General features: G+C 49.1%; 1 long non-coding RNA gene across 1 annotated transcript; it reads right to left on the minus strand.

Moving 5' to 3' along the window:
- Positions 1-2,294: 2,294 nt before the first annotated feature.
- LOC134429581 (uncharacterized) lies at positions 2,295-7,484 on the minus strand. Its single transcript, XR_010030615.1, has 2 exons — positions 7,345-7,484; positions 2,295-5,727 (listed from the first exon to the last, which is right to left on the minus strand). It is a non-coding gene; the product is annotated as an uncharacterized LOC134429581 (long non-coding RNA).
- Positions 7,485-11,848: the final 4,364 nt, after the last annotated feature.

An 11,848-nucleotide genomic window follows, 5' to 3' on the forward strand; every position in this document is an offset into this window, starting at 1 on the left:
GTGAGGCACAGGAGCAGCTCCAAGAGCTCCTCCCGAGACCCAGCAAGTGCCAAAGTTAATACATTTAATACATTTCCTACGTGCTCTGCCAGCCATTAGGAATGTGCTTGTTTTGTCATTGCTCTGAGGCAGTCACGGGAAGCGTCTGTGCTCTGAGTGCACGGGGGAAAATGAGAGTGCCCTGAGCTGGAGTGGGCAGCCAAAAATAACAGACAGCTTTATCCTTGGAAGGAAATTGGGCACGGATTGGAGGACAGAAGTTGGGTGAAGCAATATGACATTTCCATGTGTTAGGGGTGTGCGTGCTGTAGGCGACATTTGGGGTGCCTCGTGTGCCATCAGCCCCAGTCAGAGGACAGCAGCTCTCACCAGGAGCCACATCCCATCCCGTGGCCTTCCACTGCTTCACCTCACTGCAGCTACAACCTGGGATAGCCAAAAAGCAGTGATAAATCACTGAGGTGTCCATCTCCTGCTTGCCACTGGATGATCCCTTGTCAGTGTCTTAGCTCTGAGTGCTGGGCTGGTGCTGCTGTCAGTGTGGCCATGGGACAGGAGCCTCCCAGCACACCTGGCCCATTTCCCCATCACAGCTCCAAACCAGAACATCTGGCCCATTTCCCCATCACAGCTCCAAACCAGCACATCTGGCCCATTTCCCCATCACAGCCCCAAGCCATGAGAAATCTCTCTCAGCCCTATGAATATTTAAAGTAACTTGCCGGATCTCAAGGGCTCCCCACCTACCCTTCTTAGGGGTGGTAATGAGCTCTGAATAGGAAATTAGCAATAATTACAACCCATTCATCCCTTTAATAATGACTCAAATAATTCCAGAGCCTGTTGACAGAACTTCTCTGGAAGTTCTCCATCCTGTGTGATCTGAAGTGCTGCCTGAGTTGGTGGCTTCTCTCTTTGCATTACCTCACAGATTTTACAGTGCTTTTAGCTCAAAGTAAACTTTCCAATTCCAGTGGTGACTTGAGGAATTCCCAGGCACGTCCAAGGATGGAAAGCCAAATTCTGCATTCCCAAAGCTAATATATAGAGAGACAACAAGAGAAAAAAGGAGCTTATGACTAAACACTTCGGGAGCTGACGAGCACAGCAGTATTTTAAGCTCCTGCCTGCTATCTTTGGACTGTGACTCTCTGATGACTAACAAAATATTTGCTTTTTTCCCCTTTATGGGCCTGTGATTTCACTGTCTGAATCTTGTCCTATTGACCCAAAGAGCTTCAATTTCAAAGCTATTAAAACCTAATTTTCTATACCAGGCTCCTGAGACAGACACTAACTTCCATAGAATAATTCATTTCTTTCCTCTGAAAAAAAAAGTAAAGAAAAGAGGGAGAAGCAAAGGACATTGGAGTGGTTGTTCAAAGGGAAGTCCAGGCCAGCAGCTGCCTGTGTTCACTGCTGATACCTCCCTCTGCAGTGTCCTTCCAGAGGAGGAGCAGGAATGCTCCTTGGATCATCGCCCGCGGAGCAGCAGCTCTGTTTGCACAGGACAACTGTGGTTCCCTGATAACACCCAGAGCCCCTGCACTGTCCTGCCATCGACAGCACTGTCAGCCAAGGCCTGTTCTTCTGGGACAAAGCAAACTTCCAGCCTCCTCTGCCTCCAAAGCGTTTGGGTTTGCCGTATCCCAGGCACTCGACACTGAGCCTCACGTTCTGAGCTGTGACCAGTGGGAAAATTGAGGTGTTTTGGTGGGCTGGGCTGCAGCAGGGCCATGGAGCCACACTGATGCTCCCTCCTCTGCCCACCCCACGCAGGGCCTGCTTGGGTGCCAGCAAACCCTAGAGCTGATGCTACTCTGCCAAGACGCCCTTTCATACTCTCCATCGTGATAATGCTTTGTTGGATAAGTGCTTTTCAAACCCTACAGATACATAGAGTATCTGGAGTGGCATTTTAAAAAAGAAAATTGAGACAAGATTCATTACAGGCACCAGTGAATGTCAAACATTTTATCAACTGTGTAAAGTGCCGTGTTAAGCTGTCTTTTCCCCCCAAAGCTTGATTAAAACTATAAATGCCTTTTAAATATTAATATTATTCTCTTCCCCGTGCAGCTTGTTTGGTTATTTGCAGTGACAGGGATGGGAGGGTTCTTGGTGGAGGAGGCATTGGGAACCCTGAGGCTCTGCTTGGCCCTGTGTCTTGTTTTAGAAAGCCAGGAGTCTGCTAAGGAAGGCAGGAGCCTCCCCTGAAATGGAGAATGTAAACCCTCCCCATCCCCTCCGAATTGCTATGAATTTTAAATTAAGGGGCTCTTAAGCAAAAAATATGGGAGCAGGAAATAACAGTTCTTTAATAGGGAAGAAAAATAAAAGGATGAAATAAACAATGCAGAACGCCTAGAACAACACTGACAGAGTTAGAACCCAACCTGACACCCTGTGGGTCAGGGTGTTGGTGGCAGTCCCATTGGAATTGTGGCTCAGCCCTCCTGCAGTGTCAGGGGTGGTTCTGTTGGAGCAAGGGGGATCCTGTAGAGAAGGATGTATTCTTCCTCTGAAGATCCAGTGGAAGGAGAGACAGCTGCTGTTCCTCTGGGGAATCCTGTGCAGAAAGTCGTGCTGGTGTCTCAAAAACCTCAGGATTATATCTGGGTAGGAATGCTTGGCTCCTCCCTGTGGGCGGAGCATCTCCCAATGGGATGGTATAGTTCTTATCAGCCATGCAGTGACATTCAATAGCTGTTATCAGCAATGTCCCCTCCCAAGGGAGGTGTGAATGTGGTCACTCAAAGAGAGAGATAAAGCAAACTGCCCACTGGACAAAAGGTAATCTGCCATACAGATGGGAATTGAAAACATCTTGCATTGCAATCTTCAACACCCTGGCAGTGCAGCCCACACATCCCACACCCTGTCCCACCCTGGGGATCCCATCCAGTGCCTTGTGCCCTGCCAGACTCAGCCCTGCCCTGAAATCCTCCTGCACACGTCATCTCACACGTGGCTCGGTGTCTCTCACAAGTCCCCCTTGCTAAGCTGTGTTTAATTAAAAGCTGGCTCTCTGTTGTGGGTGCTAATTAGCACTCTTTGCTCGGAGGCGCAGACTCCATTGATATCTAAATCCATAGTCGAAACCCAGCACAACAATGAATACTGTTCTGCCTGTTCCACCAGGATCCCAAAGTTCTCACTGTGTATCCACATGGATCCAGCTCTGGCAGCACTGAGTCACCCAAGCCAGCCCCCAGGCTGGGAAGGCTCCATAGCTTTCCCCAAAAACTCCTGGAATCTACACAGAACTACTGCTTCCGTGTGTTTTTCTTTCAGGAATTGGTGTTTTTTGCAGCCAAGAGAGCAGCTCTCCTTGGGCAGAGCCATGGGGCACACCTGACCCTCGGTGGGTCCCTGCAGAATCATTCCAGGGAGCCAAGATGTGTTTCGTGCACCAAGATATTCAGAGTCAGCTTTTCAAACAAATTATTCACTATAAAAATGACTCCTGTTCCAGATGCATCCAATCTTCTTAAAGGGTGCGGCTCCCAATAGCAGAACAAACTCATGAAAAATACATGACCTGGAGCATCTCTGGAATATTTATTTATCCAGCAAGTCTCACTCGGGGTGTGATGATGCTGCCAAGGGTGTTTTGCACTGTCAGGAGCTGGCACCAGAGACCACCTCTGGAGCCACCAGCTGTCACCCTGCCAGGTTTTGGGGACCAGCCAGTACTCCTCTGTGCCACCACAGGTCCCTCACCAGGGAGCTCAGAGTTTGTGTTTTGGCCACAGGATAAACCAGTGAATCCAGTGAGAATCCAGTGAGGTTTTGGGACACGAAGCCGTGCTGGATGGAAGCAGCTTGGGGGGACACCCAGGTTTGGGGGGAAAGCAGTCCCTCCAGTAGCTGGATAAGGCTGAGCAGGGTTTTTCCCGTGTTTTTCTGAAGTTTTCCCTGCAAGCTGCTCTGGCAGCTTCACCTGCCTTCCTTTCCCTAATTGCATGAGTGATGCTGCCCTGCTGTCGGGCAGACCTGCTGGCCCTGGGAGTTAGGCTGGGTGGTGGCATGGCAACAAGGCCATACATTCATTTTACAGCACTTGATAGGTAAACCAGAAGATAATAAACAAATTAACTCTGTGTGAGGATTAGGGCTGCTCATGCTCAAATGCAAAGTCTCCCTCATGCCAGAGCTTTCCACCCACCCAGTCCTGCAAGGGGAGTGGTGCAGGTGCCTGAAGCCACCTCCCAGCTGCCTGAGAAAGGGACACAGCCACTTCACTGAGAAACTGTAAAGGAATTTCAGACTCATGCTGCTTTGTCAAATCTCCAAACTCATCCTTAAAGAGCAGCTCTTCACCCAAAATGTTGCCGCTCACGGCTAGAGACGTTAACGACGCTGCCCATCTGCCAGGACCAGTGCATGGCCTCAGCTATGCAGACACTGTTTGGCAGAGTCACTTAAAAAGATGGAGAGGGAAAAGGGATGCAGAGAGCGTGGGGGGAGTGCAGAGGTTGCTCTGTTGCAATAAAACAGAGATTTAATGGTGCTGGGCCAGACTGCTGTGTGCGCTGCAGGCAGTGCAGGCTGCAGGCCCCCGTGCCTTTTCCTCCCAGTACTTGCCCTTCGTAGATGAAGGAGCTGGGAACTGCTGTCCCCAAAGAGCCTCGATGGCTTTGGGGCATGCTGGTCTCCTGCCTGGCACCAGGGGGGAGCCTAAATATCTCCCCTTGCACCTGAGGGCTGTCCTCAAGGGATGGGAAACAGCTTCCAGGGGTAACTCCATCCCTGCATCACCTCTGATCCTGACCCATGTGTTACCAGACTGAAATCTTGTACCACCGCAGTGGGCTGGAGTCAGACCTTTAACTGCCACAGCAAGGAGGTTATTTATTTCTCAGATACTGCCTGGCAGCAGGAGGTTCACACAAGCCCAGAGAGAAGGGAGGGCTGACAGCTCCAGCCTGGGCAGTGCTGCGGATCACCCCTGATTCCCAGTTACATAAAGCTCCTTATGCAGCAAACAATTGTGTTATTAAAGGCAGAAGGACAAGGTCCGATGTAATCCAGCGACTGTGACTAACTGGATTTATGGGCTCACTCCCACTGCTCGGTGCAGCAGCAGAAAGATCCCTCAGATCTTAAAGAAACTAATTTTGGCAAAGATCCTCAGCAGTGATTGTTCCCCTGGAGAAGGGACAAGGGCATGGAAAGAGGTTGGCGTGGTTAAGATTGTCTCTGTTGGCTTTTCCAGCATCACAGTTTGAGCAGTCCACACAGGTACAGAGGTGGGCTTGTGCCTGCTGAGGTGGGTCTGAGCCTTAACTCCAATATTCCCCCAAAACCATGCCAGGGAAAAGCCTGAGTGGGGGGATCCCGATTGCGCCCTTCCCCTTAGATCTCCAAGCTGTTTTGGGGACAGCAGTGGGTTTGATTTCTGGAGGCGATGCTTCCCACCCACACTTGGCTGGCTGCTGTTGTAGCTGCTCCAGGTTTGGCTCCAGTGCTGATGCCCTCCCACTGCCACCCAGCTTCAACAAGTTCTCTCTGGCTCAGCATTGAGATGAAAAGCTTTTTTTCCTTTTATCCAAACAGGCTTTGAGGGGTGTCCATCATCCCCTGGGTGCTTTCCTGGAGATGAATGCATTCCCATGGTCCATGGTGCTTCGTGTCCTCCGTGTTTGGAATTTTTCCAGGTTTCTGTCTCCAGGTCTGGCACGATGAGTTGGATGTTGGTGTTCCTGCCGTGGCCTTTTGTCACCCCTGGGGAGGGAACAGTGTGATTCAGTGCATGGTCTGAAGGGGAAAGTGGGCTTGGGGAGGGCTGTTGAGCAGGAGGCTTTGGGAGCGGCCAACATTTATAGAAGATGATAGCAGAGGCATTTGCAGATAATTTTGGGTATTAAGGGAAAATAGCAGCACTTTCTTTCCCAGCTACACGAGGTAGTTGTGCTGACAGCCTTCCCTGCCCCTCCTGATCCAGCACAGGCTCCACTCCCAGCGCTGACTCCTGAAACTGCTCATGACTTCAGTCATCCTGAGACAGCACCAGGGTCTGTCTCATGATTCAGTCATCCTTCCTGAGGCTCTGTCAGCCACAGCGCTGCCCTCAGCACTCCCACATCCAGAGCCCAAATCAGCACCCACTCCAGGCACTGGTGCAGCCTCTGCCAGGGCATCTCAGCTCCACCCTCAGCCTCACCACCACCCTCCCTCAGCCCCATGCCCAGGGTGTGCCATGCATCAGAGGAAAGGAGAGAGACTGGAAACAATTGGATTGACTCCAGCACCTGCCAGCCCTCCGCCTGCGCTCGAGTGGAAGAGAATCTTATAATTGTGAGACTGTGCTTTAATTATATATTTGCAGAATGAGAAGTTCAGCTCTGGTGTTGATGGGGAGGCACCTGTTAACTGAGTCATTTGATCCACCCAGTGCCAGCGTGGGGCTGAAACTTCACGAGGCTGGCACTGGCAGCACACACACACCTGCCAGACCTGGCACCTGAGGGGATGGGAGGCAGCTGGAGCATCCCAGTGGGACCAGGACAGGCGTCCTCCCTGGGGAATGCCGCTCCGTGTCACCATCTTATTTTCTGAAAAATCCTTTCACCAGGATTTCTTCTCCTGGGAAGCTGAGAAGCCTCAGAGAAAAATGAAAACAATAGTTATCTGATTTGCTTCTCCTGTGTTTTGCTGCTTTGGAATGTGGTTTGGACATTGTTTACCAACTGGTCATTGTTTCATTGGTTTCATGTGAATTGTTTTAACTTAATGACCAATCACAGCCAGCTGTGTCAAGGCTCTGGAGAGTCACAAGTTTTTCATTAGTATCTTGGTAAGCCTTCTTTTGGTAAGTATCCTTTATTTATTCTTCAGTACAGTTTTAGTATAACATTCTTTAATATAATATAGATCATAAAGTAATAAATTCACCTTCTAAGAACATGGAATCAGATTCATTATTTCCTTCTTGCCCCTGAAAATACCTCAACCCAGCTCTGTTTTCCCTGGCCTTACCTGTGTCAATTAAACCACCATAAGCCAGGGTGCCATATGTCACTGTTTCCTACAGCATTTTGAAAGTGCAAAGAGAGAGACAACTGTGAGACTGGCATTGCCACGCTCGGCACGGCAGCATATGCTTTTTTGGGAATACACTCAGCCCATCATCATACCGGCAACAGCAGCAGGACAGACTGCCAGGCTGCTCTGGAGGCTTCAGAGCACAACCAGTGGCCTCTGAGCTGGCTCTTCCCATCATGAGCTGGGATTGCTGGGGAGGTACCAATGCCCAGCCCAATCTGTGGGTGTTGGGGCTGCCCTGAACTGCTGTCGCCATCACCCAGGGCACCGCGGACGGAGAAACGCAGCTCAACTCACCCACACAAACCCTCCTTGCAGCTCAAGCGGCGATGATCACTCCTTGACCCACGGCTGGGTGAGATCTGGGGCTGGCCGTGGGCTCCCCACTTCCCAATTCTCATTTTTCCTCTCTGGAAAATCCTGCAGAAGGCTGAGAGTGCCACAGCATCCCCACGGTGGCCGCTCAGGCCGGCTGCCTTATGTAAGCGAGGGAGGGACCTTGCAGAACTCCCTCTCTTCCGAGGCTGATTTAATTAAAAGCCAGTTTTATGGTGCCGGAGCTAATTATAACTTTTTCAGCCCAGAGGGTCAAATTGAACTTGTTGCTCAGAATTCTGTTATTCAAATTTGCTGCGAAGGTTTGGATGCTCAGAAATTTTCCAAATAATTCATCTCTATAAATGTGCTTTGCTGATAGGGGTTTTTTTTTCTCACTTGAACTTTTTTTGTGCGCTCATACGCAAAGGCGACCGCCTGGGGATGTGTTCCTTGTGAAAAGTAGGGATGCTGATCCTTGAAACTATTATGCTGGTGAACAGTAATAATTATCCATGTTTTTTAATACTGCAGTGTAAGATATCCAGGCAACTGAGCACTGAGGAAGGGAAAACCGCCCCGGGGAAACACCAAGTGCTTTTCTCTGGTGAGAAGGGTGGAAGATTCCCATTGGGATGAGCTGTTGAGAGCACAGCTCCAGAATAAGCATCAACCTGCATCACACAGGGCAAAGAAACCACTCCTGACTTCTCTTACACCTACTTTGGAGCACGCTGAGAAAATTGAAATTAAAAAAAAAAAAAGACTAGTCTACATTCAGAGCAGAGAAGGGCAACGTGGGATGGATTGTGGAGGAGAGATAGGTCTCCTGGGCACAAGCTGTTTTTCCTGAATGCACAGTGAAAAATAGTGGCAAACTCTCCCAGGAGTTTTTAACTCTCTATCCAGTGATGTCAGAGCTGTTCACATCCTGCCTCACCAGCCCCGGTGGCTCTTATTCCTGCGGGGTGAGATGAGACAGCAGCTTACCCATTGCTCCACACCAACTGTTCCTGGAGCCCCAGCCAGGAAATCTGGGGGTTGGCAGAGCCAGAAGTGGCAGCAGACTCAGCCTTGGGGACTGAGCTTGAGATGGATCCTGTTGATGAAGCAGAGCAGAGGTTGAGATTCTGTTTAGGTTTGGAAAGACAGGAGTCTGCTAAGGAAGGCAGGAGCCTCCCCTGAAATGGAGAATGCCAACTCTCTCCATCCCTCTGAATTGCTATAAATTTTAAATTAAGGGGCTCTCAGTCAAAAATATGGGAGCAGGAAATAACAGTTCTTTAATAGGGAAAAGGAAAAAAAAAATAAAAGGAAAAAATAAACGATGCAGTACACTAGAACAACACTAACAGAGTCAGAATCCAACATGACACCCTGTGGGTCAGGGTGTTGGTGGCAGTCCCATTGGAAATGGGATGTCAGGGGTGGTTCTGTTGGAGCAAGGGGGATCCTGTAGAGAAGGATGTATTCTTCCTCTGAAGATCCAGTGGAAGGAGAGACAGCTGTTGTTCCTCTGGGAAATCCAGTGGAGAAAGCCGTGCTGGTGTCTCAAAACCTCTGGATTATATCTGGGTAGGAATGCTTGGCTCCTCCCTGTGGGCGGAGCATCTCCCAATGGGATGTTATAGTTCTTATCAGCCATGCAGTGACATTCGATAGTCTGTTATCAGCAGATATCCCCTCCCGAGGGAGGTGTGGATGTGGTCACTCAAAGGCGAACTGCCCACTTGACAAAGGTAATCTGCCATACAGATGGTAATTGAGAACATCTTGCGTGCAATCTTCAACAGAAACACAGCTCAACCCCCTCTGCACCACAGCCTTTCCTTCCTGAGCACGAGGAGCTGGCATTTAAAAAAGGAAAAACCCAGCAAAGTTTGTTGAAAAGGTTGCAATCTGTTAATAAGCAAATTGCTCACTTAATTACGTTAATGATGCTTTCCCTGAGCTACTGTTGCTGCCAGTACAAAGGGAAAAAAGGAGGAAAGATAAAAAAAAACCTCCTGGATTAGCAAAGCCTCGATTGTAGACGAGTGAGGAACATGACCCTCTGTAAAGCTCCATTACTGCTGTTGTGCTGGATCCCTTTGGTGTCCTCCCACATGTAATCTTTGGGAAGATACAGCTCTCAGTGTCTGGGATTCCTACAGGAAAAAAATTCCCAGGATTTCCTGCATTTTTCTGAAATTTCAGAATTTCAGGGCACCCAGATGTTGCTATTCAATCAGCACAAGGTGACCCATGAGGGTAAAGCCCCATCACCCCTAACGATCCTACAGGAATGCTGTGATGGAGCAGCAGTGTCTCTAAGTGAATGCTTAAGCATGCTGCCAATTAGGGCTGGTGAGAACGTGTGCTGTAATTACATTTTTGTGCCGTTAAAACAGCAGCTACAATTGTTGGATAAATAGACAGAGCAAAAGCAAATATGTTTGTTTCTCCCTTACCTTGTACATTACAGGAAGAAGCGCCAGCTGCCTTACAAAACATATTTGTTATTCACTCAGAACACACTTTAAAAACAGGGAATAAACAGCAGAGTCAAAATATTTGGTTTCCGCAGCAAGCTGAGGCTGCCGAAGGACGTGTCAAGGCATGGGAGCTGAGGAGCAGCAAGCCACAAATTTGTGACATTACAGCAAGGGAGGAATATTCTGAGATCAAAAGGTTTCTGTTCAGCTTGGGCTGCTTTGACATTGAGGTGCCAGAGCATCAGGTCACATCATTCTACAGGTGTGGATCCTCACCCCATGAGGAGCCAGCCACCTTCACCACTCCCAAGGGAGCAAAGCCTTCCTGCAACCCTCCTGTTTGCTGACTCCTCACACCTAAAACACACCAACAGCCCCTTCATTGGTTCATTTCAGCAGCATATGGATGGATGATGACAGCACTGGGCAGCTGGGCTTTTGCAAAGGATGCTCCTCCAAGCTGGAGCAGATGTGCACCCCTGGCCTCGTACATATATTTATGGTAACGGCACAATCCACCAGAACAGGTTCCTCCAAGCCCCATCAAACCTGGCCTGGAACACTTCCAGGGACGGGACAACATCAACAGCTTCTCTGGCCAAATTTTCAGGCACTTTGGGGACCCATTAGCTGGGGTGAGAGGTCTGGAGGGGCACTAGTGACAGCCAGCCACGTGCCATCCCCACCGTCATTATTTGGGAAGCCAAATAATCTGGTTTTCCTCAGCCCCAGACAGAACAAGCTCAACATAAATATTCATCTGCTCAAGTGAAAGCAGGAGCTGTTGTTCCCTCAAGTGGAACTAAGTGAAAAGCGATGATAGTTTTCTGAAAAATGTGAGATTATGTACACAGAAGAAATTACATATAAACTTATTAATAATTGAACAGCTTGTTAATGAGGGAGCTTTGGTCTCATAGTCGAGCCGACCCACCCTTTTGCTGCCACGGGTGGCTGGGTAGGGGGAGCTCAGGAGCCCAGATGCTTTTCACATTTTAAGGGATGAGCCTGGGAGGCCACACTGCAGGAGGGGATAGGAGAGATCCAGCTGTGGGCTGGGATCCAGCGGTGCAGCAGAGCCCCTCATCTGCAGCTCCAGATGCTTGCACACAGCCTGGAAGCAATAGCTGCATTATTCGCTTTTGAAATTCTCATTTAACATGTATAAATGGAAATTATTTTATTTTCTAACGCAAGCAAAAAATTTGCATTGATAGAAAACGCCTGTTCCTGGAGCAGCCCTGGTGTGAGGCACAGCCAGGGCCTCTGGCCCTGAACCTGCTGCAAATGGAGTTTCTCACTTTTGCTGGGATTCCCAGCATCCCAAGCGCTGAGATGTGCTGTGATAGTGAACTCTTTTGCACTGTCACCTGTGGGAAGGCTCAGGTCAGGTCTGGCTCTGTCCTTGAGGTGTCTCCCTGGAGGTGACAGCAATGATAAGGTGGCTCCTCTACATCGGTGTGGTGCTGTTTCAAAAATGTCACATTATTCTGATCTGTGCCAGGATCACAATATGCTCCTGGAAATAGGTGCTGGTTAAAGCCAGTGAGGTTTTTCACTGAGGTTGGTGGGAGATTTGTGCATAATAAACATTAAAAGCACTAAATGCTGGGAAATCCCAACAAGAGGAGGATTGTTACCTCTAGTGACCAGGTTACATGTAGTACCTACACACAAAGATCACTTACTTGTAGGTTAATGGACATGGAACCCAAAATATTCCATGTAATTGTATATGTGGGTCCCTTTTCACACTGAAAAACCCTGCCCAGTCCCATCTTCTTTGGTGCCTTCATGCCCTTTCTCTCTGTGTTTCAGAGTGGAAAGACCTTCCTTTTCCTCACAAAGCCAAGTCTCCAAGCTCAGGGAGAGCTGTGTTTCCCTCTGAGTCTGCTTTGAATGGGTGGTGGAGAAAAAGGCAGGAATATCTCCCAGAATGAGTGATAATGGGATGGACTCTGGGCACACCAGAGCACAGGCCTTTCCTCTTGCACCTGCAAGGTGGGGTCATC

This window comes from Melospiza melodia, chromosome 26, assembly GCF_035770615.1.
Source record: "Melospiza melodia melodia isolate bMelMel2 chromosome 26, bMelMel2.pri, whole genome shotgun sequence".
Taxonomy (NCBI): Eukaryota; Metazoa; Chordata; class Aves; order Passeriformes; family Passerellidae; genus Melospiza; species Melospiza melodia.